Below are 25,949 nucleotides of genomic sequence, written 5' to 3' on the forward strand. Positions count from 1 at the left end.
CTGTTGCCCAAGGGACTTACCCTGTGGATCCTCACACCTCTCACCTCTTGTCTTTGTCACCTTTTGTCTTTGTGAGTTGCTCAAAATGGGCTGTCAGCACATTTTTCTTACCCTACCAAGGAAGTTTTTAATTGCTCACAAACATCTGGAAATGAGGATGACATAAGCTCCCTCCCAGTGTCACCAGAAGATCCTGGCAGCACACAGTTCCTTTCTTCTCTAAGCCAACACCCTGTACTTAGCAGTCCTTATCAAGTGCATCTCCAATCAGTAGTGTGGTGTGGGGATATCTATGATGAATTCCATGTCTTCCTTCTTTTTTTTTTTTTTTTTTTTTTTGCCAGTCCTGGGCCTTGGACTCAGGGCTTGAGCACCATCCCTGGCTTCTTCCCGCTCAAGGCTAGCACTCTGCCACCTGAGCCACAGCGCCCCTTCTGGCTGTTTTCCATATATGTGGTGCTGGGGAATAGAACCGAGAGCTTCATGTGTAGGAGGCAAGCGCTCTTGCCACTAGGCCATATTCCCAGCCCGCCGTGTCTTCCTTCTTTTTGACCAGGATGGCTGCCCTTGATTGCCTTCTGGTGCTAGGTGACATGTTGTTTGTACTTGATGTACTTGTAGTTCATTTGTCGAGAGGCAGATGATGATCATACAACAAATAAAAGTAACAGTGACTACGGTAGTAGCAAAGAGCCATGGAGACCCATCTACATAAGTTTTGTTTGTTTGTTTGTTTTTGCTGTCCTGGGGCTTGGACTTAGGGCCTGAGCACTGTCCCTGGCTTCTTTTTGCTCAAGGCTAGCACTCTGCCACTTGAGCCACAGCGCCACTTCTGGCCATTTTCTGTATATGTGGTGCTGGGGAATTGAACCCAGGGTCTCTTGTATACGAGGCAGGCACTCTAGCCACTAGGCCATATCCCCAACCCCTCTACATAAGTTTTGTGTTTAGTCCTTACTCTGAATTGGGCAGCGAGGGACATGGCTTGTCTGAAGCACTGCAGATGAGGTGGGAAAACCCAGGTGAACAGATGGAGTCACACCATGTAGGTCATGAGAATGATTTCAGACCTTATTTTAAATCATTGAAGAAGTGAGTGATAAGATTTGAAATTCAATGAGGCCTAGTCACAGATGGCAAAATATTTTTTAACCCACTTAATTGGGACCAAAAATTGAACCAGAACACAAGAGTAACAAGACAGTAGTTAGGGTTATTGTCTTAATTACAGGAAGAATTTCTAATAAATGTGTTACCTATTTGGAGTCTCAAATACAAACTTCCAAAAAGTGCTTTAAAGAGTAGCTTTTCGCTGGGTGCCAGTGGTTCATGCCTGTAATCCCTAGCTACTCAGGAGAATGAGATTTGAGAATCCGGGGATTGAATCCAGCCCAGGCAGTAAAGTCTGTGACACTTTCATCTTCAACAAATGACTCAGAAATAGCTGGAAGTAGCTCAAGTGTTAGTTTGCTATCACTGAGCACGGAAAGGACCAGGGACAGCGCCCATGCTCTGAGTTCAAGCCCTAGGAATAAAGCTTTCAGGCTGGGCATGCAGCACACCTATAGCCCCAATACTTGAGAGGTACAGGCAGAAGGATGTTCAAGGCCAGCCTGAGCTATTTAAGGAGCCTTGTCTCAAATTAACAAGCTACACTTTTTAGGTTGCTGTCCGATAAAACTTCTTTTTAAGCAAACCAAGAAGGCATAGTGCCAAATCCCAGATAAACATTTGCCTTATCTTTCCAACAACCCTGTCAAAGACTGTGAGGTTCCATGTCCGAGGAGGGGAGTGACAGAGCTGGGCTGGAGGTTGGACTGCTGGACTCGAGAGCTAGTGCCCAGACACCTTTCTCCTGTCTGCGAGGAAATGGAAAAGTAGTTCATGATGGGATGGTCTTTAGGGCTCTTAATGAGTAAAACCTTTGAGGAAATAGCAGTGTTTGACTGAGGGTAAGGTAATTCTGAGAAAGGACCACAGAGCAGATGGTGGTGAGAAGAAAATGAAAAGAAAGCTGAGTCTGGGGGTTTAAGCAGCCTGAGATAGGAATCTCGGTGCTGTTGCTTATGGCTGAGCCTGTGGGCACAGAATACCACTGAGGTGGTGATATTTGCTTTAAAAAAGAAATAAGTATGTTGAGCAAATGAATGAATGAATGTGTGGGGACAGAACTTATTCTGTAATAATCATGACCAAAGGAACCACCCATCTACTAAATACCTACTATGTGCCATACTGGGGTTAGCTACTTGTCTACCTTAATTCAAATCTAGTAACCATATGAAACTGGTTATTATTCTTAATTTATCAGCTAGGATATAAGGTCCACAAAGGCTGAGTAGGATGTCCAAGGCCTGTATGCATTATGCAGCAAGAATGGAGTGATGCAGGCCAATCCAACTGCCTGTCTCTGCTTTCATGACATGCTGTTTCCCAAGCATGAACATGACAGGAACTTGAGGTCTAGCCACTGTCAGCCATTTCAAAATGACTTGGCCACTGTGGGGTTTTTGTGGTGACACTGTTCTTAGCAATCAAATCCAGGCAACCCCTCAAGGCAGGCACATGTGGATCAGACAGGGGCGAACACAGAAGCTGTGTTTTACAGAGTGCCTGTTAAAACCAGTTTCCATTTCCATGTCCAATGAAGGTTTTGGGCCTCAGAGACTACACCCCAATCCGAGCCATCTGCCTCAGAGATGCATTCAATTGTTGCAGAAAGGTTGGATGAGAAGTGTAGGCGGCTTGGTAAAACCAGTTTGCCAGACTAGCAAAACGATTCAAAAGGTATGTCACAATAATGGCCAGCAATGTGTCCTAGAAAAAGATCACACAAACTTCCAGTCCAAACCTAGGTGATTGAAGTGCCTCTGGTATTGTTAAGACCTTTTCTCAGAAAGCTTTGAGATGCCCCCCACCAAGTATTCTTTAGAATCGTCTTTATTCTTCTGTGATATTAAAAGGAAAATGTCAGGTTGGTAAATAGGGTAGCAGGCAGCTAGTACTATTTCAGAAACTTACTAAGAACTTAAGCGGGTAAGATGCATTCAGAATAGCTATGCACTTTGATGCAGGTAATTGTAATTGGAAGCATTCTTATAACCAGCATTTAGACAAATTTGGGTTTAGAATATGGTCAATTTTCAAGACAATTGATGTGTTCTATTGCTGTGGAGATTTTGTCTCTAGTCCCCCCCCCCCAGCCCAGTTCTGGGGCTTGGACTCAGGGCCTGCCTGACCACTGTCCCTGGCTTCCTTTTGCTAAAGGCTAATACTCTACCACTTCAGCCATAGCACCACTTCTGGCTTTTTCTGTTTATGTGGTACTGAGGAATCAAACCCAGGGCTTCATGCATGCAAAGCAAGCACTCAACCGCTAAGCCACATTCCCAGCCTTTGTCTCTAGTCTTATCATCCTGCAAACTGTCTTTCTCCTGACTGCTGGAGTCTTCTTTCTAGAACACAAATCTGATTATTTCACTTACCTTAAGTAGCCTACCAGTCCCCTTTGAATAATGTATAGGTCAGATGGCCATGGGATTTGTCAGCCATATGTGATACTCTTAAGAGATAAAGGAAGCGGCTTTATTTATTATGCTGGGACAATAGTGAGAAACCAAGACTAGACCTGGCAGTCTAAGATCTTGGCCACCTGAACAGAGAGTACCTGTCAAACTAGATCAGGGCCCTATCCTTCCTGGGTTCCCGTGCTAAATGGGTGAGGACCTATTTTCTGGTCAGATCCAAGGCAGAGCTAGGACCCAGTTTCTCTGCTCTCATATAATACTTTATTTAACTATTATTATTATTTTTGTGTCCGTTGTGAGTGCTGTCCCTGAGCTTTTGTGCTGAAGGCTAGCACTCTACCACTTGAGCCACAGCTCCAATTCTAGTTTTTTGGTGGTTAATTAGAGGTAAGAGTCTCAAGGGACTTTCCTGCCTGGGACTGGCTTTGAACCTTGATCTGCAGATGTCAGCCTCCTGAGTAGTTAGGATTACAGGTGTGAATCACCAGTATCCAGTTATCATTTTTTTAAAAATGCATGCTGCCCTATCTAGATTGTGAGTTCCTCAAGGTTGGGAGCTTTAAATTATCCTGGTGGCTATCTTCAACAAAAAGAGCATATGTAAATGTAATATATAAACATGTAGGGCTGGGAATATGGCCTAGTGGCAAGAGTGCTTGCCTCGTATACATGAAGCCCTGGGTTTGATTCCCCAGCACCACATATATAGAAAACGGCCAGAAGTGGCGCTGTGGCTCAAGAGGCATAGTGCTAGCCTTGAGCAAAGAGAAGCCAGGGACAGTGCTCAGGCCCTGAGTCCAAGCCCCAGGACTGGCAAAAATGAATGAATGAATGAATGAATGAATGAATAAATTATATACACACACATATAAACATGTAGAAAAGCTCAGTAAATGTAAGTTGGTAATGAATAAACACATCCCATGACCAGCTGACCTGGCACTTTCTAAGTAATGACATCAAGGTCTGTGTTGTAAACAAAAATTTGTGACATAGCCTCTGACTGTCCTGGTATCACAGAAACTTCTGTTAGTTTCCACATAAGCTATCATAGAAGATACAACATACTGTGCTCTCATAAGGTGAGGAGAGCACAGGTAAACTTCACTTCCATTGTTTACCTTGGATAGTTTTGCTTTAGGCCAAAACTTAGAACCTGCTAAGTGGTGACTAATCTGAAAGTTTTCTGAATCTCACCCGGCTCAAAGGCCACAGGCTTTCTAGACTTGAACTTAAGTATGGTCTGTGAGACAGACAACACCAGTTCTACATTAGTTCCTGCTTCAGAGATGGCTGTGGGAAATTCCCGTGCAGCTCATCCTACCTAACCTGTTTCTTACAGTGGTGACTCCCAGGGGAGTGAAAGGACGTGCCCCAGACTGAGTAGAGAACATCACCTCCCACTTGATGAGCAATGGTGCCACCCAGGAAGCTGAGTTCCCTTTCTCAGTGTTATCCTTTCCAAAAGCATTAATCCTGGAAGGTGAGCCATCACTAGGAAACTCCATAATCCAGATGAATCTGCATTCAGTAGTAGTCATCCTACCACAACAGCCTCTCAGCTATAGCATTGGTAATCTGAATCTAATAAACAACCAGAAAACATGGAGGATAAAGGGGAGATAAAAGGTCAGAGGATGAGCGTATGGGGTGAGTCACTAGATGGGGACAGCTACTTCCCATAGTTCTTTTTTTTTTTGGCCAGTCCTGGGCCTTGGACTCAGGGCCTGAGCACTGTCCCTGGCTTTTTTTTTTTTTTGCTCAAGGCTAGCACTCTGCTACTTGAGCCACAGCGCCACTTCTGGCCATTTTTTTTTTTATATATGTGGTGCTGGGGTATTGAACCCAGGGTTTCATGTATACGAGGCGAGCACTCTTGCCACTAGGCCACATTCCCAGCCCCCCCATAGTTCTTGAGAATCAGAAGAAAACTACAACACATGGAATTTTGTTTAGAAATAAGACCAGATTTCCTGAGCAGGATGTTTAAAGCCATTCAACAAACCACTACAGGAATTATGGAAAACATTCCTCTGGTGGTCTTTAAAAACAGGACAGTAATTCAATAGTGAAAATGAGTTCTGCTTAATTCTGACCCCTGTCCTAAGCTGATGGTAATCTTTAAGATGCCTATATCTCTCTGCCAGAGAAAGCTGCACAGAATCTAGTAACAGGGAACCCTCAAGGAGTTACCTGATCTGTTACCATCAACTAGGTAACACTTCTAATTTTATGGATTGCTAAGGATACACAGCAGAAATATCTGAACCCATCATTTAATCAGTCTCTGACAGTCAAAAGCTTGTCCTTATACATAACCAAAATTCACTGGTTATAAGATGGGGAACAAGGTAATTTCTTTTTTTTTTAAATTAAATTTTATTGACAAGGTGATGTGCAAAGGGTAGGTACAGTTACACAATAAGGTAGTGAGTACATTTCTTGTAATATTTGTTACACCCTTCCTCATTTTTCTTTCCCTTTTCTAGTTCAGATAAGCACATATACAATATCCAGTGTACCAAAACCATATACAGTAACCACGTAGGGTATGCCAAGGGTAGGCCAAAGGAAATTCACCTAGAACATAAAACATAACGATGACAATAGAACCCTCCTGTGTCCTTCTCTTGGAGTTTTTGCTTATCCTCATCTTATATAATCATGTGTACATGGTTGTTGAGCTATTGTGATCCTCTGATAGGTCTATCCTAGACCTTTTTTTCTTTTTTTTGCCAGTCCCGGGACTTGAACTCGGGGCCTGAGCACACACTGTCCCTGGCTTCTTTTTACACAAGGCTAGCACTCTGCCAACTTGAGCCACAGCACCACTTCTGGCCTTTTCTCTATATGTAGTACTGAGGAATTAAACCCAGGGCTTCATGTATATGACACAAGCACTCTTGCCACTAGGTCATATTCCCAGCTCTGTCCTAGACCTTTTTATGTTTGTCTAGTAGTTGTTTGGTTTTAGATACATAATGTAAAGTCGCTGACCCAAACATGTGGAAATACCATTTGAAAAGTTTGTTATTTTGCAGACCTGGTCTCTACTGTACCCCACCCCCGGCCCCCAGCAGTCATATATCAAGGAGACCATGCGCCTTGGGAACAAGGTAATTTCTTCCCAGCAACTTTTATATATCACTCTATGTCCACCCCACGTTTTAAGACTCTTGCAATAATATTCATGTTTTCATGTTTTTGGGTATTGGGTTGTGAATTTAGGGCTACTTCTTTGCTATACACATATTCTACTTCTCGAGCTATAAACATGGCCCTTTATGCTATAGGTTATTTTTTCAGATAGCGTCTCATATTTTTACCTGCAGTAAGCCTTGGATCATGATACTCCAACCTATGTCTGAAGAGTGGCTAGGATTACAGATACTTTTCATGGCACCCAGTTGTATTTACCCACATGATGTCCTATTAACTTTTTGTTCAAGCTGACCCGGAGCCCTGCTAGGATTACAGGAGTGAGCCACTGTGCCTAGCTCTCTCCAGTCTCTTTTCTTTTTGCTCAAAGCTAGCACTCTGCCACTTGAGCTACAGCATCACTTCTGGCCATTTTCTATATATTTGGTGCGGAGGAATCGAACCTAGGGCTTCATGTATACAAGGCAAGCACTCTTGCCACTAGGCCATATTTCCAGCCTACTCTAGTCTCTTTTCAACAGCATTTCTTGTCACACTCAAGCAAATCTAAGACTGGCTGAAATCCTAGTTTGGTATGATTAATCTATGTAGGGGTGGATTCCATAATGTCAAGATTTAGGGTTTGAGGTGTTAAGCTAAATTAAGGAGTTAGGGATAGAATCTGAATTCTTCGTTCTTTGTTTTGTTTTTGTACCAGTCCTGGGCTTTAACTCAGGGCCTGAGCACTGTCCTTGAGCTTCTTTTTTTTTTTTTTTTGCCAGTCCTGGGCCTTGGACTCAGGGCCTGAGCACTGTCCCTGGCTTCTTCTTGCTCAAGGCTAGCCCTCTGCCACTTGAGTCACAGCGCCACTTCTGGCCATTTTCTGTATATGTGGTGCTGGGGAATCGAACCCAGGGCTTCAAGTATACGAGGCAAGCGCTCTTGCCACTAGGCCACATCCCCAGCCCCTTGAGCTTCTTTTTGCTCAAGGCTAATGCTGTGCCACTTGAGTCACAGCACCACTTCTGGCTTTTTCTGTTTACATGGTGCTGAGGAATCGAACCCAGGGCTTCATGCATGCTAGGTAAGCACTCTACTCCTAAGCCACATTCCCAGCCAAGAATCTAAATTCCTTAACATAACGTTCCTGTTTGTAACACACACACTACATACATACAACTCCTAAAGGTATCTATTAGTGCTGTAAATGATCACCTATGAATCCAAGCCACCCAGTGTGTGTACACATCTAACATCTGTTGTTGAAGAACAGAGGTAAGGGAAACGAAGAGGCTGGGAAAGCTGGCTCCTGTGGGAAGGGATATGGTAGGGAGCAGTTAGAAGGCATGTGGCAGTGAGAAGTAGGAAGGGGTACAATAGAGAAGCATGAGTAAATGGGGAAGCAGAAGTTGGAGCCATGAACAGTGAGGCAGAAACTGTGGACAAACAAATAGGTGAGAATTTCTCCTAACCAAATGTAATTCTAAACAGTACTCAGAAAAGACCTTAAGAGAACTGTTTTTTTTTTTTTGGTTTGTTTGTTTTGGAGACAAGGTCTTGTTATGTAGCTAGGCTGTCCTTAAACCAAGAGCTTCCTGCCTCAGCTTCCCAAATGCTGTGATTACATGTGTGTACCACCACACATGGATCTTCTTGGGTTCCTTCTGCTGCTGAAGCTAGAGTAGGTTTTGCAGGATAGGTGTTCAGGGGACCAATGAGTGGAGATGGTGTGTGTGTGGCAACTGGGAGGCAGAAAGAAAATGTCTTTGGTAGCTAAGGGTCCAATAAATGGACCACAAAGTTCTAGTCAACTTTCCATAAGACCTCCTCTCAGCTGGAACTTTCTAAATGTTCCTTTTCTGCTGTTCTTCAGTTCCTTCTGACCCACCTTTCCTGCTTCAAGCTTTTCTCTCATTAAGTTTGCCCAGTGACCTAGAAAACCATGCATGTGGTCAGGGCTGAGATGGTAATTCCCTCAGTTCTTGAAGGGGTAGGACAGGGAGCAAGGTTTAAATTAGAAATACTGAAACATCTTTAAGTCAAGAAAAGAATTAACCTTCTCTTCTGACAGTTGATAAAATATCCACTAGCCCCCTTCCAGAATATTTTAAAACAAATTTCTTGGTAATGTTGAAGAAATGACTTTCAGGCCCTCTTCCCCCTGTTCAATTACTTTTGGAAAAATAAAAAAAGCACTTCCTTTTGACATCCAAAACATGTGATTTTGTCAAGGCAATTAAAAGCATTACCCTTTACTCCTCAGCAAAGCAACCCACACACAGGACTGCAGCACACAAATATCAGTCCTTGACCCACTGATGCCTTCTCCCATGCTTGTTTAAATTACATCTATTTTTACTCCCTTTCATGGTTAGCTCTAAATGCTGAATAACATGCTTATACTACTTTTGCTTAACTTACCATTTTTAGATGTTATCCACTGAGTTCCTTTTATGACAGATCTGACCTTCTATCACAATGACCTCTCTTTCTCCTCACCCATAACTTAATCTTAACAGTCATACTACTTCTGAGTACCTTGCTTATATCACATCATACCTGTATCTTTAATTTTTACTCCATTAACAAGAATGTTAAGAAACTGTATTTCTTCATTCCCTGTTTCTTAAGTGAGGATATTAACATCCTGAATTTCTCTCCAGTGTACACACACACACACACACACACACACACACACACACACACACACACACACACACCTTCTTTTTGGTGGAGCTGAGTGTGGACCGAGGGCCTTGTGCATGCCAGGCAAGTGTTCCAACACTGGACTACCATTCCAGAGCCCTTCAGCACTTGAATTCCCCTCCTCAACCTTTATCTCTAGTCATCTGTACTTAATTAGCAAGTCTCTAAATCTGAGGCTCCTTGTGGTTCACTCAAATGGCCTTTATACTTCCTGTAGCTCCAATCCCAGGACCCTTGACTGACCTCATCCGTGGAGTTCATTAAAAAAAATTAGGCGGAAACCTCAAGCTCCAAACTCTTGCATTCTACTTATGATGTATCTTTCTACTTACTGATGAAAGTTCTGAAGGAGTTCAAAACAAATGGGGTTTCATTATAAGCTCATTCCATTTATCGTACACTTTGGCTAAGTAAAATATTAAATACATATGCAGAGGGCTTACATATAAGGAAGATGATGTAGCAATTGACCTCAATACTTCCATCCTGTCAGCAGCACAGGCAGTCCTCTCAGCTCAGGGGTTCCCTCTAAACTACCATGGTATGTTTCTGTCATTTCCTCTGGGGTTGACTTCTCCTAACAGTCTTCCCTCTATTCTTCTCTTGGTTTTGCCTGGATCCTGCCCTGCAGAGAAAAGCTTGCCATGTGAAGGGGGTCAGGAATAAACTCATCATGTAGGCTCCAGGATCCCCAGGATGATTCTCTGTGAAGCCACCTCCAATGGCGATCAATGTGAAGTAGTTAGCATAGTCTGTAATGGGAAGCCAAAAACGATGTCTTGAAAGGTAGGTTCCTATCTGAGTAGCTTTTTGTTTTGGTTTACAGGGAATTGATACACTTACAGGGGGATATGACCAGACTGAGACTGTAGAAACATGGCACACAGAAACCTCAAAACCACAAGAAGCCTTCCACATAGGTATTTTTACTTGCTAAGCAGAATCCACTAACAGAAGCTGAGAATTAAATTGCAATAAAATTAGCTCATTGCTAGGTAGATCAGGGTTAGTTAGGGAGAAGGAAGAGGAAGGAATTCAAAATATCTATCTTCCCAAAGAACCTTGCAGAACTGGCAAACCTTCTCCTCTGCCCCATTTGCTATTTAGGTTTCCAGCACCATGACTGATGGCAAGCTTTAAAACCACGAGGTTTTATATTTAAAGGAACCTGGGTCTCCTGCCTTTCTTAATCCTCTCTCCAGGAGAGAAGCACATTTAGGAATCTTCATTAGCGTTACCTGCTAAGGTATTCTGAGGACAATTGTGACTTTCTAACTCTAATCCGTAATAAAAATGTGAAAAAGGCTTTGGTGGTGTATGAAACCTTAAAGAAAAATCTGTAATACATATCAAAAGCACATCACATGCTATTCAGAATACCAAATTGGTCTAAAGGACATGGTGGTAGTTCATGTGCCTAAGAAACATGCTTTGTGGTAACATTCATATTTTTTCTATTCATTTCACTTCCTTCCTCTCTATTCTCTCTCCTCCCCTCCATTCCTTCACAGAGAATTATGTGGCCCAGACTGATCTTGAATTCAAGATCCTCCTGCCTGAGCCCACAAGTGCCAGGATTATAGGCACACACAACCACACCTGGAAACACTCACATATTCTCAATCTAATTATCACCCTTGCCTCTCTTTAAAAAAGGAGAAGTGATTCATGATAGAAATAATATGTGATATCTAACAATTCATCAAGACTTGTCAGAGGTTCGGATATTTATTTTTATCCATTTCCTTTTGCTGAAGGTATACTTTTGGCTTAGTGCTCTTTTGAACAGACGACTATGGTTTAACTAACAACAGAGCTGCATTTATTTTCCAGGGACTCTGAGGACAGTCATACAAAACAGTCCGGGTGATTTAGCTTCCACTAGTTGAAAATACAGCCTAAATAAGAATCCAACAGATGGAACTGTCAAGATTTAAAAACAGGTTTCAAAGAGACCCTAGAGGTAGCCATTAGAGTGCCTGGTTTCTGAACATAAGCTATGGTTGGCAGAAACTATATATGAGAAGATAGCAAGCCAGGCACTGGTGGCTCACGCCTGTAATCCTAGCTACTCAGGTGGCTGAGATCTGAGGATTGTGGTTCAAAGCCAGCCTGGGCAGAAAAGTCCATGAGACTCTTATCTCTAATAAGCCACTCAGAAAACCGGAACAACTCCAAGAGAAAGACACAGGAGGATTCTACTGTTGATGTTATCGTTAAAGTTCTAGGTGAATTTTCTGTGGCGTACTCTACGTGGTTACTGTATATGATTTTGGTACACTGGATATTGTATATGTGCCTACTTGATCTAGGGAAGGGAAAGAAAAATGAGGGTGTAAGATATCATAAGAAATGTATTCACTGCCTTATTATGTAACTGTACCCCCTTTGCACAACACCTTGTCAATAAAATTTAATTAAAAAAAAAAACTAGAAGTGGTGCTGTGGCTCAAGTGGTAGCGTGCTAGTCTTGAGCTGAAGAGCTCAGGGACAGTGCCCAAGCCCAGAGTTCAAGCCCCACAACCATGAAAAAGATAGCTTTACATGGCTCTGGAACCTTTTTTCTTTTTCTTTTTTCTCAAATTTTTATTATCAAACTGATGTACAGAGAGGTTACAGTATCATACGTTGGGCATTGGATACATTTCTTGTACTGTTTGTTGCCTTGTCCCTCATGCCCCCTCCCTCCCCCCTTTCCCTCCCCCCCCCAGGTGTTCAGTTCACTTACACCAAACAGTTTTGCAAGTATTGCTTTTGTAGTTATTTCTTTTTTTACCCTATGTCTCTCAAATTTGCTATTCCCTTTGAATTTCCTACTTCCAATACCAGTAAACACGGTTTCCAATATACTCAGATAAGATTACAGAGATAGTGTAGGTACAACCATAGGAAGCTGATACAAGAACATCATCAATAATAGAAACTACACATACACATAGGACGTTGAAAGTAGTTACAACTGTGATATATCACTTGGTTCCATAACATGGAGTTCATTTCACTTAGCATCATCTTATGTGTGGAACCTTTTTTCTATAAAACAAATAATTTGATGAACACTTTTCTCTTTGTTAGTAGCCCTAAATTCTTTAAAAATCCCAAGCCAGAGGCACATTAAGCTGCAGTTGAGCCATGCAGTCACAAAGGAAGTGAAGCTTCAAAGGATGGAGGTCAGAATGCCCCTGTGTGTGATCACCCACCACTGTTACCAAGCAATTGCTCCCACCCAACAGAGGAGCCTCAGGACCCTGTTCAGCAGGGAATTAGCTTTGCCTGGCCAAAGTAAGAATGCAAATTTAAACTTCTGAGTTTACAGTCACAGAACTTAGGATAGAGAGAGGTAAATATTTTAAAGTTCAGATTATACTTCATCAGCACTTTCCTAAAGGCATGTTCAAGGCCCAAATCTCCTTTGTAGACTGAGGCAATTCTCAGAAGAGGAAATGAGAATGGCCAAGAGACATATGAAGAAGTGCTCAACATCACTGGCCATAAAAGAAATGCAAATCAAAATAACACTGAGATTCCACCTTACCCCAGTCCATTATCAAGAAAACTAATAACAGATGCTGGAGGGTATGTGGCCAAAAGGGACTCCTACTACACTGTTGGTGGGAGTGTTCAACCACTCTGGAAAGCAGTATGGAGGTTCCTCAAAAGGCTAAACATAGAGCTCCCCTACGACCTAGCAGCCCCACTTTTGGGCATCTACTCAAAAGATTTCAAGAAAAACCACACCAAAGCCACCAGCACAACTATGTTCATCACAGTACAATTTGTCATTGTTAAAATATGGAACCAACCCAGACAGATGCCCCTCAGTAGATGATGAGTGGATCAAGAAAATGTACATATAATAATGGAATTCTATGCCTCTATCAGAAAGAATGGCATTGCGCCATTCATAAGGAAATGGAAGGACTTGGAAAAAAAATAAACATACTAAGTGAAGTGAGCCAGACCCAGAGAAACATAGACTCTATGGCTTTCCTCATTGGGAATAATTAGTGATCATATAGTCTTTTTTTGGCTGAGAATTTCCTTATTCTTCTTTTTTCGTTCCCTCTCCTTTCTTTTCAATACTCGGGCTTCATAACTGTGAGGGAGGCACTCTACCATTGGAGCCTGCCCCATTCTTTAAGTTTGTTTTCAGTCTCATACTTTTTCTCAGACTGGCTTCTGATGATTCTCCTGGGATTACAGGGATGTACCACCACACTTGGCCTTTCTCCTTTTTTTTTTTTTTTTTTTTTTGGCCAGTCCTGGGGCGTGGACTCAGGGCCTGAGCACTGTCCCTGGCTTCTTCTTGCTCAAGGCTAGCACTCTGCCACTTGAGCCACAGTGCCACTTCTGGCCATTTTCTGTATATGTGGTGCTGGGGAATCGAACCCAGGGCCTCATGTATACGAGACAAGCACTCTTGCCACTAGGCCATATCCCCAGCCCTTGGCCTTTCTCCTTTTGAACATCCATTATATATATGAATTCCTGAGCATTCCAATCTGGACACTCCTTTCCTTGCCACACCAGATGACTGCTTTCTGAATAGTGTCAGTGTGTTTTCTAACATATTCTTTGATACATTATTCTTTTTTAATCCAAGAAATACTGACCTATCTCACCTGGACATTCTAGTTTCGAGAAGTGCAACCTAGGGCCATTTATTTGAAATCTTTTCTTCTCTACTTCAGGCATTTATAGGCTGTATACCCCAAATATTGCTTTGGCACCATTATATAAATTTCGATATTCGATATGTTTTCAGCTTCATGTACTTCACAATACAAACTTCTTTTTTAATTTCCTCTTTGACCCATGGATTACTTTGGAGTATATACTTGGCTTCCAAATTTTTTAGTGCTTTTTTTTTTTTAAGATTTTTGTTACTGATTTCTAATTTGATTGTATTATGGCAGAGACACTGTGTCCGTGAAATGGCCCAGAATATGGTTTAACTTTGGTGAATAAGTACTGGAAAAGAATGTGTATTCTGTTGTTCTTAAGTAAATTTTTATTTGTACTTTTTGTGCTGGTGGTTTGAAATCAGGGCCTAGGCACTGTCCCTGCATTTTTTTCCACTCAAGGCTGGTATTCTACCACTTGAGCCACAGCTCCACTTCAGACTTTTTGTTGGTTAGTTGGACATAACAGTCTCACAGACTTCTTGCCTGGACTGACTTTGAATCTCAATCCTCATATCTCAGCTTCGCTAGCAGATTACAGGCCATGAGCCACCAGTGCCCAGTTGGTAGATGTTTTATTTATTTATTAAACAAAAAATTTTTGACAAGGTGTTGTGCAAAAGGGGTACAGCTACATAGTAGGGCAGTATGTACATTTCTTGTGCTATCTTACACTGTGTTTTTCTTTCCCTTCCCTAGGTCAGGTAGACATATATACAATACACAATGTACCAAGAACATATACACCTACGCCAAAGAAAATTTGCCTAGGTCTTTAAATGTAATGTCTACAATAGACAGTATGTCGACAATAGTCTTATTTGAACGGACATACATAGCTTTGGAGCTATTGTGATCCACTGAGAGGCCAATTTTTGACCTTTATATGTTGAGTAGTTGTTTGGTTTTAGTTGCATAATGTAGGGTTGCTGACCCAAACCTGTGGGAAATACCATTTGACAAGAGGTTTTTGGTTGCACAGACCTAGTCTCTACTGTCTCCCTGTCACCCCATCTTAACAGTCCTATATCAGGGAGATCATGCCCCTTTGTTTTCTGTGTTCTAGGCTTGTCGCACTCAACATTATTTGTTCAAGTTCTGACCATTTCCCTGAGAATAACAATATTTCACCATTCCTAATCGCTATGTAGTATTCCATTGTGTATAGGTACCATATTTTTTGGATCCATTCATCTGTGGAGGGGGATCTGGGTTGATTCCATATTTTGGCTATTGTGAATTGTACAGCGATAAACATGGAAGTACAAATGTCTTTTTGATATCTTGGGACATGCTGTTCAGGATAGATGCCTAGAAGTGGAATGGCTGGGTCATAGGGTAGGTCTATATTGAGCTTTTTGAGAAACCTCCATACTGTTCTCCAAAGCGGTTGTATAATTTGCACTCCCACCAACAATGGAGAAGGGTTCCTCTTTCCCCGCACCCCCTCCAGCATTTGCTGTTGCCTGAGTTCAGAGTATAGGCCATTCTAACTGGAGTGAGGTGGTATCTCAGGGTTGTTTTTATTTGCATTTCCTTTACTACCAGGGATGTTGAACATTTCCTCATATGTTTCTTTGCCATTTTTATCTCTTCTCTTGTGAAGTCTCTCTTTAGCTCCTTTGCCCATTTCCTAATTGGTTTACTGGGCTTGGAGGGGCTTAGTTTTTTGAGTTCTCTGTAGATGACAGATATTAGACCTTTGTCTGTTGCTGTGCTGGTAAAGATCCTTTCCCATATGGTTGGCTGTCTTTCTGTTTTGGTGGCTATGTCCTTAGCTGTGCAGAAACTTTTTATTTTGTAGTAGTCCCATTTGTTGAGTCTCTCCTCTATTTGTTGTGCCCCTGGGACTCTATTCAGGGAGTTCCTTCCTGTGCCTACAAGTTCTAGCATCTTTCCTACTCTGTCCTTCAGTAGTTTCAAGGATTCAGGTCTGATATTGAGGTCCTTGATCCATTTTGAGTTGATCTTGGTGCATGGTGATAGGCTTGGGTCTACTTTGAGTTTTCTGCATATGGCTGCCCAGTTCTCCCAGCACCAGTAGTTGAAGGCTCTGTTTTTTCCATTGTATGTCTTTAGCTCCTTTGTCAAATATCAGCTGACTGTAAGAGTGCGGTTTTATTTCTGGATCTTCAATTCTAATCCATTGGTCTTCCAGTCTGTTTTTATACCAATACTAGGCTGTTTTTGTTATGATGGCTCTATAGTAGAGCTTAAAGTCTGGTATTGTGATACCTCCTGCATTGCTTTTTTTTTGCCTAGAATTGCTTTGGCTATTCTAGGCCTTTTGCTGTTCCATATGAATTTATGGATTGCTTTCTCTATTTCAGTGAAGAATGTAACTGGGATTTTGATAGGGATTGCATTGAATTTGTATAACAATTTGGGCAATATGGCCATTTTCACTATATTGATTCTGCCTACCCATGAGCATGGGAGGTCTTTCCATCTCCTTGTGTCTTCTTTGATTTCCCTTATTAGATTTTTATAGTTCTCATTAAATAGGTCCGTCACGTCCTTGGTTAGGTTGATCCCTAGGTACTTTATTATTATTTTTTGGCTACTGTAAATGGAATTGTTTCCATAATTTCCTTTTCTGTTGCTGGTGTACAGAAAAGCTGCTGACTTTTGTGGATTGATTTTGTATCCTGCTACTTTGCCAAAATGGTTTATTAGGTGTAGGAGTTTGGGGACTGAGTTTTTTGGGTCCTTCAGGTATAAGATCATGTCGTCTGTGAACAGGGATAGCTTGATTTCTTCCTTGCCGATGTGGATCCCTTTGATGTCCTCCTCTTGCCTTATTGCTATGGCTAGGGATTCCAGCACTATGTTGAAAAGAAGTGGTGAGAGTGGGCATCCTTGTCTTGTTCCTGAGTTTAGGGGGAATGATTTTAGTTTCTCTCCATTTAATATGATGTTAGCAGTTGGTCTGTTGTATATGGCTTTTATTGTTTTGAGGAATGTTCCATCTATTCCTGTTCTCTCCAGAGCTTTTAATAAGTATGGATGTTGTATTTTGTCAAAGGGTTTTTGGGCATCGACTGAGATAACAATGTGATTCTTGATTTTAGTTCTGTTTATGTGGTGAATTACATTGAATGATTTACGGATGTTGAACCATCCTTGTGTCTGTGGGATGAAGCCTACTTGATCATGATGTATAATTTTCTTGATCAGTTTCTGGATCCTGTTAGCTAATATTTTATTGAGGAGCTTTGCGTCTGTGTTTATTAGTGATATTGGTCTGGAGTTCTCTTTTTTTTTTTTGTTGGGTCTTTTCCTGATTTGGGAATGAGTATGATATTAGCTTCAAAGAATGAGTTTGGGATTTCTCCCTGTTTCTATTTCACGGAAGTTTGAGGAGTATTGGTATTACCTCCTCACTAAAGGTTTTGTAGAATTCGTTGGTGAATCCATCTGGGCCTGGGCTTTTCTTTGTTGGGACGTTCTTGATTACCCTCTGTATCTCACTGTAAGTTATTGGTTTATTTAGTTGATTTATTTCTTCTTGGTTCAGTTTGGGCAGTTTATACTTCTCTAAGAATTGATCCATTTCTGTAAAATTATTGATTTTTAGTGAGTAGAGGTTCTGGAAATAGTTCCTTATGATTGTTTGAATATCGTGTGTACTTGTTATTTTTCTGGTGGAGTCCCTGATTTTACATATATGAGTCTCTTCTCTTCTTCTTTTTGTAAGTCTTGCGAAGGGTCTGTCAATTTTATTTATTTTCTCAAAGAACCAGCTTTTAGTCTTATTTATTTGTTGAATGGTCTTTCTATTTTCAATCAGATTTATCTCTTCTTTAATCTTTGTGATCTCTCTCCTCCTAGTCATTTTAGATTCGATCATTTCTTGTTTCTCCAGTTGTTTTAGTTTCATCGTGAGGTTATTCACCTGCTCTGTTTCCATTCTTTTAATGTGAGTGATGAGGGCAATGATCTTGCCCCTCAGTACTGCCTTAGCTGTGTCCCATAGGTTTCTTTGTGATGTATTTTCATTGTCATTGTGGCTTATGAATTCATTAATTTCATCTTTAATTTGGTCTGTAGCCCAAGTGTTGGCTAACAGTGTGGGGTTTAGCCTCCAAGAATGTGTATAGCTTCTGTGGTAACCGTTGTTATTGAGGGTTACCCTTAATCCACTGTGGTCAGATATAATACATGGGATGACATCAATACTTTTGTATTTGCTGAGGTTCTTTGTGTGGGCTATGACATGGTCTATTTTGGAGTATGATCCATGGGCTGCTGAGAAGAAGGTGTATTGAGTCTCTGTAGGGTGGAAGATTCTGTATAGATCTGTCAGATCCATTTGGGATATGGTTTTAGTTATGTCCTCAGCTCCCCTGCTAATCCTCTGGGTGTTGGATCTGTCTCTTGGAGAGAGTGGGATATTAAAGTCACCCACTATGGTTGTGTTTGGGTCTATCTTGTTTTGTAGTTCTGTGAGAATTTGCTTGACATATGTAGGGCCTCTTTTGTTCGGTGAGTATACATTTATTACCATGATGTCTTGATTCTGGAGTTTTCCTTGTATTAAAATGTAGTGTCCTTCTTTGTCTTTCTGAGTTGATTTTAATGAAAAGTCTAGCTTGTCTGAGATCAGGATGGCTACTCCTGCCATTTTGGTAGGTGCGTTTGCTTGGAAGATCTTGCTCCATCCTTTCATTCGGAGCCTGTTTTTATTCCTTGCTGTAAGGTGGGTCTCTTGTAGACAACAGATGCCAACTTTTGGTTTGCGGATCCATTCTGCCAGTCTGCTTCTCTTTATCGGAGAGTTTATACTGTTTATATTCAAAGAGATCAAGGATAAGAGTGTTTTTTTCTCCTCCATTTTCTTGTTGGGCTGTTTTTCCTCTTTTTTTTTTTCTTGTCTTTAGTGAGCTGCTCTTTCTGTTGTGCTCTGGCTATTGTAATTTCTTTCTGTTTCTGTCTGTGTGTCCCATACGGTTTCTGTTGGGTGGGAGTCCACTCTTAGAATTCGCTGTAGGGCTGGTTTTTTATTCACATACTCCTTTAGATCCTCTTTGCTATGGAAAGATCTGGTTTTTCCCTCGAATATGAACTCCAGCTTCACTGGATATTTTATTTTAGGTTGGTTGTTGGCTTGTAGGACTTGGATGGTGTTCTTCCATTCTCTTCGCGTGTGGTAGGTTTGTGTCGAGAGGTCTGCTGTTATTCGGATCCTCTTTCCATTGTAATAAATTTCTTTCTTCACTTTGGCTGCATTCAAAATTTGCTCTTTATTCTTGAGATCTGAAGTCTTGAATATTATGTGCCTTGGCGTGGCTTTTCTAGGATCTGGTCTGCCAGGTGTCCTATAGGCTTTGGTTACCTGGATGGGGTCCCTTGTGAGATTGGGGAAGTTTTGTGAAATCACTTTATTGAGAATATTTTGAAGCCCTCTGCTCTGGTATTCGGCTCCTTCTTCTATTCCAATTATACGCAGATTATATCTCTTGTCTTTGTCCACTAGCTCCTGGATTAGTCTACCCTGGAGTTTTACCGTTTCTTGGAGTGGGGTAATTTTCTGGTTCTTATCGGCTGCATCATCGTCCAAGAAAGAGATTCTGGTTTCCATATGGTCAATTCTTTGTGCTGTGGATTCAAGTGTGGAGTTTATGGATGTCAGAGAGCTATTTATGGTTGCCAGATCAGCTCTGATCGTGGAAATTTCTTCCTTTAAAGACCTGTATTTTAAATCTATTTTTTCATGCATTTCACTTCTCAGGATGTTAAGGTCTTCTTGACAGAGGTTTGCACTGTATCCATTTCTGCTTCCATTTCTTTCTTGGCTTCCTGGATGTCCTTCGAGACTTCCACTCTGAACTCCTGGAATTGTTTTCTGATTTCGTTTCTGAGGCTTTCCATCATTTCTGCTAACATAGCTTCAGTTGTTTTTTTATTCTCCATTTCCTCTTCAGTCGTGCTGCTTTTTGGAGCTGGCGAGTTGGCTTGCCCTTTGATGAAATTTGTTATATTTCTTTGTGATTTGCGCATCTGGAGATCTGAGGGTGGCTTCCCTGGTTTGGCTTTGTGCTGGTTCCCGCTGGTCCGTCAGTGGGAGACCTCTTTGTGTCCTGGCTCTGGGTTTGAGTTTGGCTGTTGAACTTATTGCCCAGTGGGTAAGCGTGCCCGTCTCAGTTGTTGCCGAGGTGGTCACCCTCACTGCACTTGGGGGTGGGTAGCTTCTGTGTCTTTCTCTGCGGGATAGTGTCCTGCCACTGTGTTGTGCTGATCCTAGTGTGCCCCTGATGGGGGTTTGCTGGTTGCTGATTCAGCGTGGCATGGAGGCTTTTCTCTTCTTCGGTTCTTTTTTCCACTGGGTACCTTGGTCAGAGGAGCTCACCTCTCAGATTGAGAATTGCTGCTGAGAGATGGCTTGCCCCCCTGTGCGGAGTGCGCCTACCGTGGGCACTGCCACTGTGGGGCCCTGCCTGCCTGTGTGGTGCGCACCTATTGGAGCAGGCGGTGCCGTTGAGGGTCCCTGCCCACCTGTGTGGCGAGTGTTGCAGCTTGTCTGCTTCCTCAGGGGGTTGGGCAGACGATCCTTCTGCGGGAGTATTAGCACACTGGCCCATGCTGGCCCTCCGGGGGGCACGTGCGTGTGCACTCTAGTGCTTCCTTTGGGGGCATGTTGACCCGAGTTGTTGGAGAGTGCTTGTGCCCTCTCGCAAGTTTGCTGTGGGGGGCAGTATGGGCGGGCCCCGGTAGGATCAAGTGTCTGGGTGTGGGTTGGTACCCACATACTCTGCGCCTCCGCTGTGAGGGGGCGGGGTGTGTGATCGGACCCAGATGTCCCTGCTGGGCTGGTATTGTATACCCGCGAGTCTGTGGTTGTTGTTCAAAAAGACTGTGAGGACCAGGCGCCTCAGGTGGGGCTTCCAATGCCTACCGGTCCCCGGGCCCCTGCTGGGGAGGGGGCGGGGCCAGTGCGGCCAGGTTCTGGCTCCTCTGCTGGGGGTTTGGGGGGGATGCCTTGGCGTGGTTCCTTTGTTCCCTCAGGGTAGGGAGGGAGCTCTAGCTTCTCTGTAGGTTTTGGGTCTCTGCTAAGGCTGGTCTCCCGTTTGGGGGGGGGCAATGGGGAACTTACTGGTCCCGCGTTGCTGTGGGCTTTTCAGGGCTAGGTGCCGGGGTGTGGCGATCAGTCATTTGGTGGTGGCAATCCCAGCACTCCCTCTGTCTGCATCGCCCGGTCCGTGGAACTCCTGGCGTGACTTTTGGGCTGTTGCTTCTCTGGTGGCTGAAGGTCTGTGGCCCCGCTTGCCAGCGCTGGGTCCCCTTTCCCAGCCTGGCCCTGTTCTGGCCAGGGTCGGCGGGGGGGGGGGGGGTACCCCGGAGATTTTCCGGCTCCGTGTAGGTTATAGGCTCTTCTTTTTTTGTTTTGTTTTGTTTCCTGTGTTTCTCTGTTGCTTCTGGTTGTTGGGTTTGCTGGGTTCTTGATGGAGTGTTGGGTGCTGGAGTTCCCAGCTCGCTATTCAGTTGGAGTGAGTTGGGGTACCTCCTTACTGTGGTGGTGCCATCTTCCCTCTCTTAGAAATTTGGTGTTTTAACAAACCGTTGGCTCGTTCAACAATTCCTTGACCTTGAGGATTATAGGGAATTCCTCAGCGGGGTCCTCTGCCTTCATCCCAGGTTTTCAGGTCCCTGTTCGGGCGCCACTTCTGCTGAGCCAACTGGCAGCGAAGAGGGAATCCTGATTGAGGGGGCGAGGATTAAAGAAAAAGAAAAATGCAAGACAAGAGAAAAAGGACAAGAGGCAAAAGATGGGGTTCAGGAGGTCTGCATCTTGAGATTGTAACTCAAGACTGCAGCCCTGGTAGATGTTTTTTGCAGTATGTTAATTCAGTTCAGTTTATTGTATGTTTAGGTCTTCTGTATGGGTAAAGATGTTCTGTTGACTTGTTCAATCAGTTATTAAGACGGAAGTAGTGAATTTCCAACTATAGTTATGGATTTTTCCATTTTTCCTGTAGTCCTATCAGATTTTGCTTACTGTAATGAAATTCTCTTATTAAGGGCATAAGTATTTAGGTTTATGTTCTCTTTATGAACTGACTCATTACTTTAATATTATTTTGTCTTGAAATTTAGCAAGGATTTATTTTAGTATACAGTATGAATTAGGGGGAACTGGAAAGGGGAAAAATTTCCTGCTCTATACTCAAGAAATAGGGAGTTTTTTTTAAAGATATGAATAACAAGGAAAATGTTACAATTGTATTTATGTAACTGCTTTCAGTATTCTTCATTCATTTTTGGAGATCCATATTTTCATGTTGTATATAGCTCACTTTTCTTGAAATCTGTATTTCCATGTTGCATTGCTGTAGCTCTCCCTTCCTTCCTCTACTGTAGTTTGAACTCAGGGCTTTCTGCTCACTTGCTTACCTAAACAGTGCTTCTAGATTTTTGCTGGTTATTTTGTAGATTCTCTTTTAACTGGGCTGGCCTCAAAATACAGTCCTCTGAATCTTGCTCTCTTAGAAGCTAGGATTACGGCGACTTCTGTTCTTACAACAATTTTTTTTGCCAGTCCTGGGGCTTGAACTCAGGGCCTGAGCACTGTCTTTGGCTTCCTTTTGCTCAAGGTTAGCACTCTACCACTTGAGCCAAAGCTCCACTTTGGCTTTTTCTGCTTAGGTGGTGCTGAGGAATCAAACCCGGGGCTTCATGCATGCTAGGCAAGCACTCTACCACTAAGCCACAATCCCAGCCCTCAACATTTCTTATAATGTGAGTTTTCTGAGAAACAATGATGTTTCACTTTCTTTATATCTAAAAAGGCTTTCATTCATCTTTGTTTTTAAGTGTTTATTTTTCCTTAGTTTGGAATAGTAGGTTCACAGGTATTTTTCTTTTATTCCTTTAAAAGATGTTGCTCCACTTCCTCCTTGCAGTTTCCAATAAGAACTTGTTACTATCCTTATCTCAATCCCCTTTAGGTGATAATGGGGTCCAAACTCAAGAGTTTTGTGCTGGCTAGTCAGGCACTCTACTACCTGAACCATACTTCCAGATATTTTTGTTTTTATTTTAAAGATAAGGTCTCATAGTCTTGTCCAGGCTATCTTGAACCATGATACTAAAGTATACATCTTACACAACTAGGATGAAAGGGGAATACTACCATGCTGAGATGGGGGTCTCATTAACTTTTTGCCTAGGTTAGTCTTGAACCATGATCCTCCTTATTTCTGCTTCTGAGTAGCTAAGATTACAGATTATTATACTCTGCTTCATCCTTATCTTTATTCCTCTGTATATAATATGATTTTAAATATCGCTGGCTGAAAAGACCTAGAATAGCCAAAGCAATTCTAGGCAAAAAAAGCAGTGCAGGATATCACAATACCAGACTTCAAGCTCTACTAAAGGGCCATCATAACAAAAACAGCATGGTATTGGTATAAAAACAGATCGGGAGACCAATGGATTAGAATTGAAGATCCAGAAATAAAACCGCACTCTTACAGTCAGTTGATATTCGACAAAGGAGCTAAAGACATACAATGGAATAAACAGAGCCTCTTCAACTACTGGTGCTGGGAGAACTGGGCAGCCATACTGGGCAGCCAGAAAACTCAAAGTAGACCCAAGCCTATCACCATGCACCAAGATCAACTCAAAATGGATCAAGGACCTCAATATCAGACCTGAATCCTTGAAACTACTGAAGGACAGAGTAGGAAAGACGCTAGAACTTATAGGCACAGGAAGGAATTTCCTGAATATAGTCCCAGGGGCACAACATATAGGAGAGAGACTCGACAAATGGGACTACTACAAAATAAAAAGTTTCTGCACAGCTAAGGACATAGCCACCAAAACAGAAAGACAGCCAACCATATGGGAAAGGATCTTTACCAGCACAGCAACAGACAAAGGCCTACTATCTGTCATCTACAGAGAACTCAAAAAACTAAGCCTCTCCAAGCCCAATAAACCAATTAGGAAATGGGCAAAGGAGCTAAAGAGAGACTTCACAAGAGAAGAAATAAAAATGGCAAAGAAACACATGAGGAAATGTTCAACATCCCTGGTAGTAAAGGAAATGTAAATAAAAACAACCCTGAGATACCACCTCACTCCACTTAGAATGGCCTATACTCTGAACTCAGGCAATAACAAATGCTGGAGGGGGTGCGGGGAAAGAGGAACCCTTCTCCATTGTTGGTGGGAGTGCAAATTATACAACCGCTTTGGAGAACAGTATGGAGGTTTCTCAAAAAGCTCAATATAGACCTACCCTATGACCCAGCCATACCACTCCTAGGCATCTATCCTAAACACCAAGTCCCAAGATAACAAAAAGACATTTGTAGGGCTGGGGATATAGCCTAGTGGCAAGAGTGCCTGCCTCGGATACACGAGGCCCTAGGTTCGATTCCCCAGCACCACATATACAGAAAACGGCCAGAAGCGGCGCTGTGGCTCAAGTGGCAGAGTGCTAGCCTTGAGCGGGAAGAAGCTAGGGACAGTGCTCAGGCCCCTGAGTCCAAGGCCCAGGACTGGCCAAAAAAAAAAAAAAAAAAAGACATTTGTACTTCCATGTTTATCGCTGCATAATTCACAATAGCCAAAATATGGAAACAACCCAGATGCCCCTCCACAGATGAATGGATCCAAAAAATATGGTACCTTCACACAATGGAATACTACATAGCAATTAGGAATGGTGAAATATTGTCATTCTCAGGGAAATGGTCAGAACTTGAACAAATAATGTTGAGCGAGACAAGCCTAGAACACAGAAAACAAAGGGGCATGATCTCCCTGATATAGGACTGTTAAGATGGGGTGACAGGGAGACAGTAGAGACCAGGTCTGTGCAACCAAAAACCTCTTGTCAAATGGTATTTCCCACAGGATTGGGGCAGCGACCCAACAGTATGTAACTAAAACCAAACAACTACTCAACATATAAAGGTCAAAAATTGACCTCTCAGTGGAGTACAATAGCTCAAAAGCTATGTATGTACGTTCATATAAGACTACTGTCGACATATTGTCTAATATAGACATTATATTTAAAGCCCTAGGCGAATTTTCTTGGGCTTGGCCAGGTGGCTACTGTGCATGTTCTTGATACATTGTATATTGTATATATGTCTACCTGACCTAGAGAAGGGAAAGAAAAACAGGGCGTAAGATATCACAAGAAATGTACACACTGCCCTACTATGTAACTGTACCCTTTTTGCATAACACCTTGTCAAAAAAATTTGTGTTCAATTAATAAATAAATTAAATGAAAAAAAAATAAATATCGCTGGCTGGATCTGGGAATGTGGCTTAGTGGTAGAGTGCTTGCCTAGCATGCCTGAAGCCCTGGGTTCGATTCCTTAGTAGCATATATACAGAAAAAGCCAGAAGTGGCCCTGTGGCTCAAGAGGTAGAGTGCTAGCTAGCCTTGAGCAAAAACAAGTCCAGGGACAGTGCCTAGACCCTGAGTTCAAGCCCCAGGACTGGCAAAAAAATCTCTCTGGCTATTTTTTCCCCCATTTTTTCCCCTTTATTGTCAAAGTGAAATACAAAGGGGTAACAGTTTCATATGTAAGACAGTGAGTACATTTCTTGTTCAACTTGTTACCTCCTCCCTCACTTCCTCCCTCCCCCTCCCCTTTCCCTCTTCCCACATGAGTTGTACGGTTGGTTTACACCAAATGCTTTTTTTTTGCCAGTCTTGGGCCTTGGACTCAGGGCCCGAGCACCATCCCTGGCTTCTTCCCGCTCAAGGCTAGCACTCTGCCACTTGAGCCACAGCGCCGCTTCTGGCAGTTTTCTGTATACGTGGTGCTGGGGAATCGAACCTAGGGCCTCGTGTATCCGAGGCAGGTACTCTTGCCGCTAGGCTATATCCCCAGCCCCCAAATGCTTTTTTAAGTATTGCTTT

The 25,949-nt window shown here is 42.6% G+C and overlaps 1 protein-coding gene across 1 annotated transcript in view; it reads right to left on the minus strand.

The window, feature by feature from the left end:
* The window catches only part of Myo1d (myosin ID), a 338,468-nt gene that overhangs the window by 53,237 nt on the left and 259,282 nt on the right, over positions 1 to 25,949 (minus strand). The gene's annotated exons all lie outside the window — the stretch shown is intronic.

This window comes from Perognathus longimembris, chromosome 17, assembly GCF_023159225.1.
Source record: "Perognathus longimembris pacificus isolate PPM17 chromosome 17, ASM2315922v1, whole genome shotgun sequence".
Classification (NCBI taxonomy): domain Eukaryota; kingdom Metazoa; phylum Chordata; class Mammalia; order Rodentia; family Heteromyidae; genus Perognathus; species Perognathus longimembris.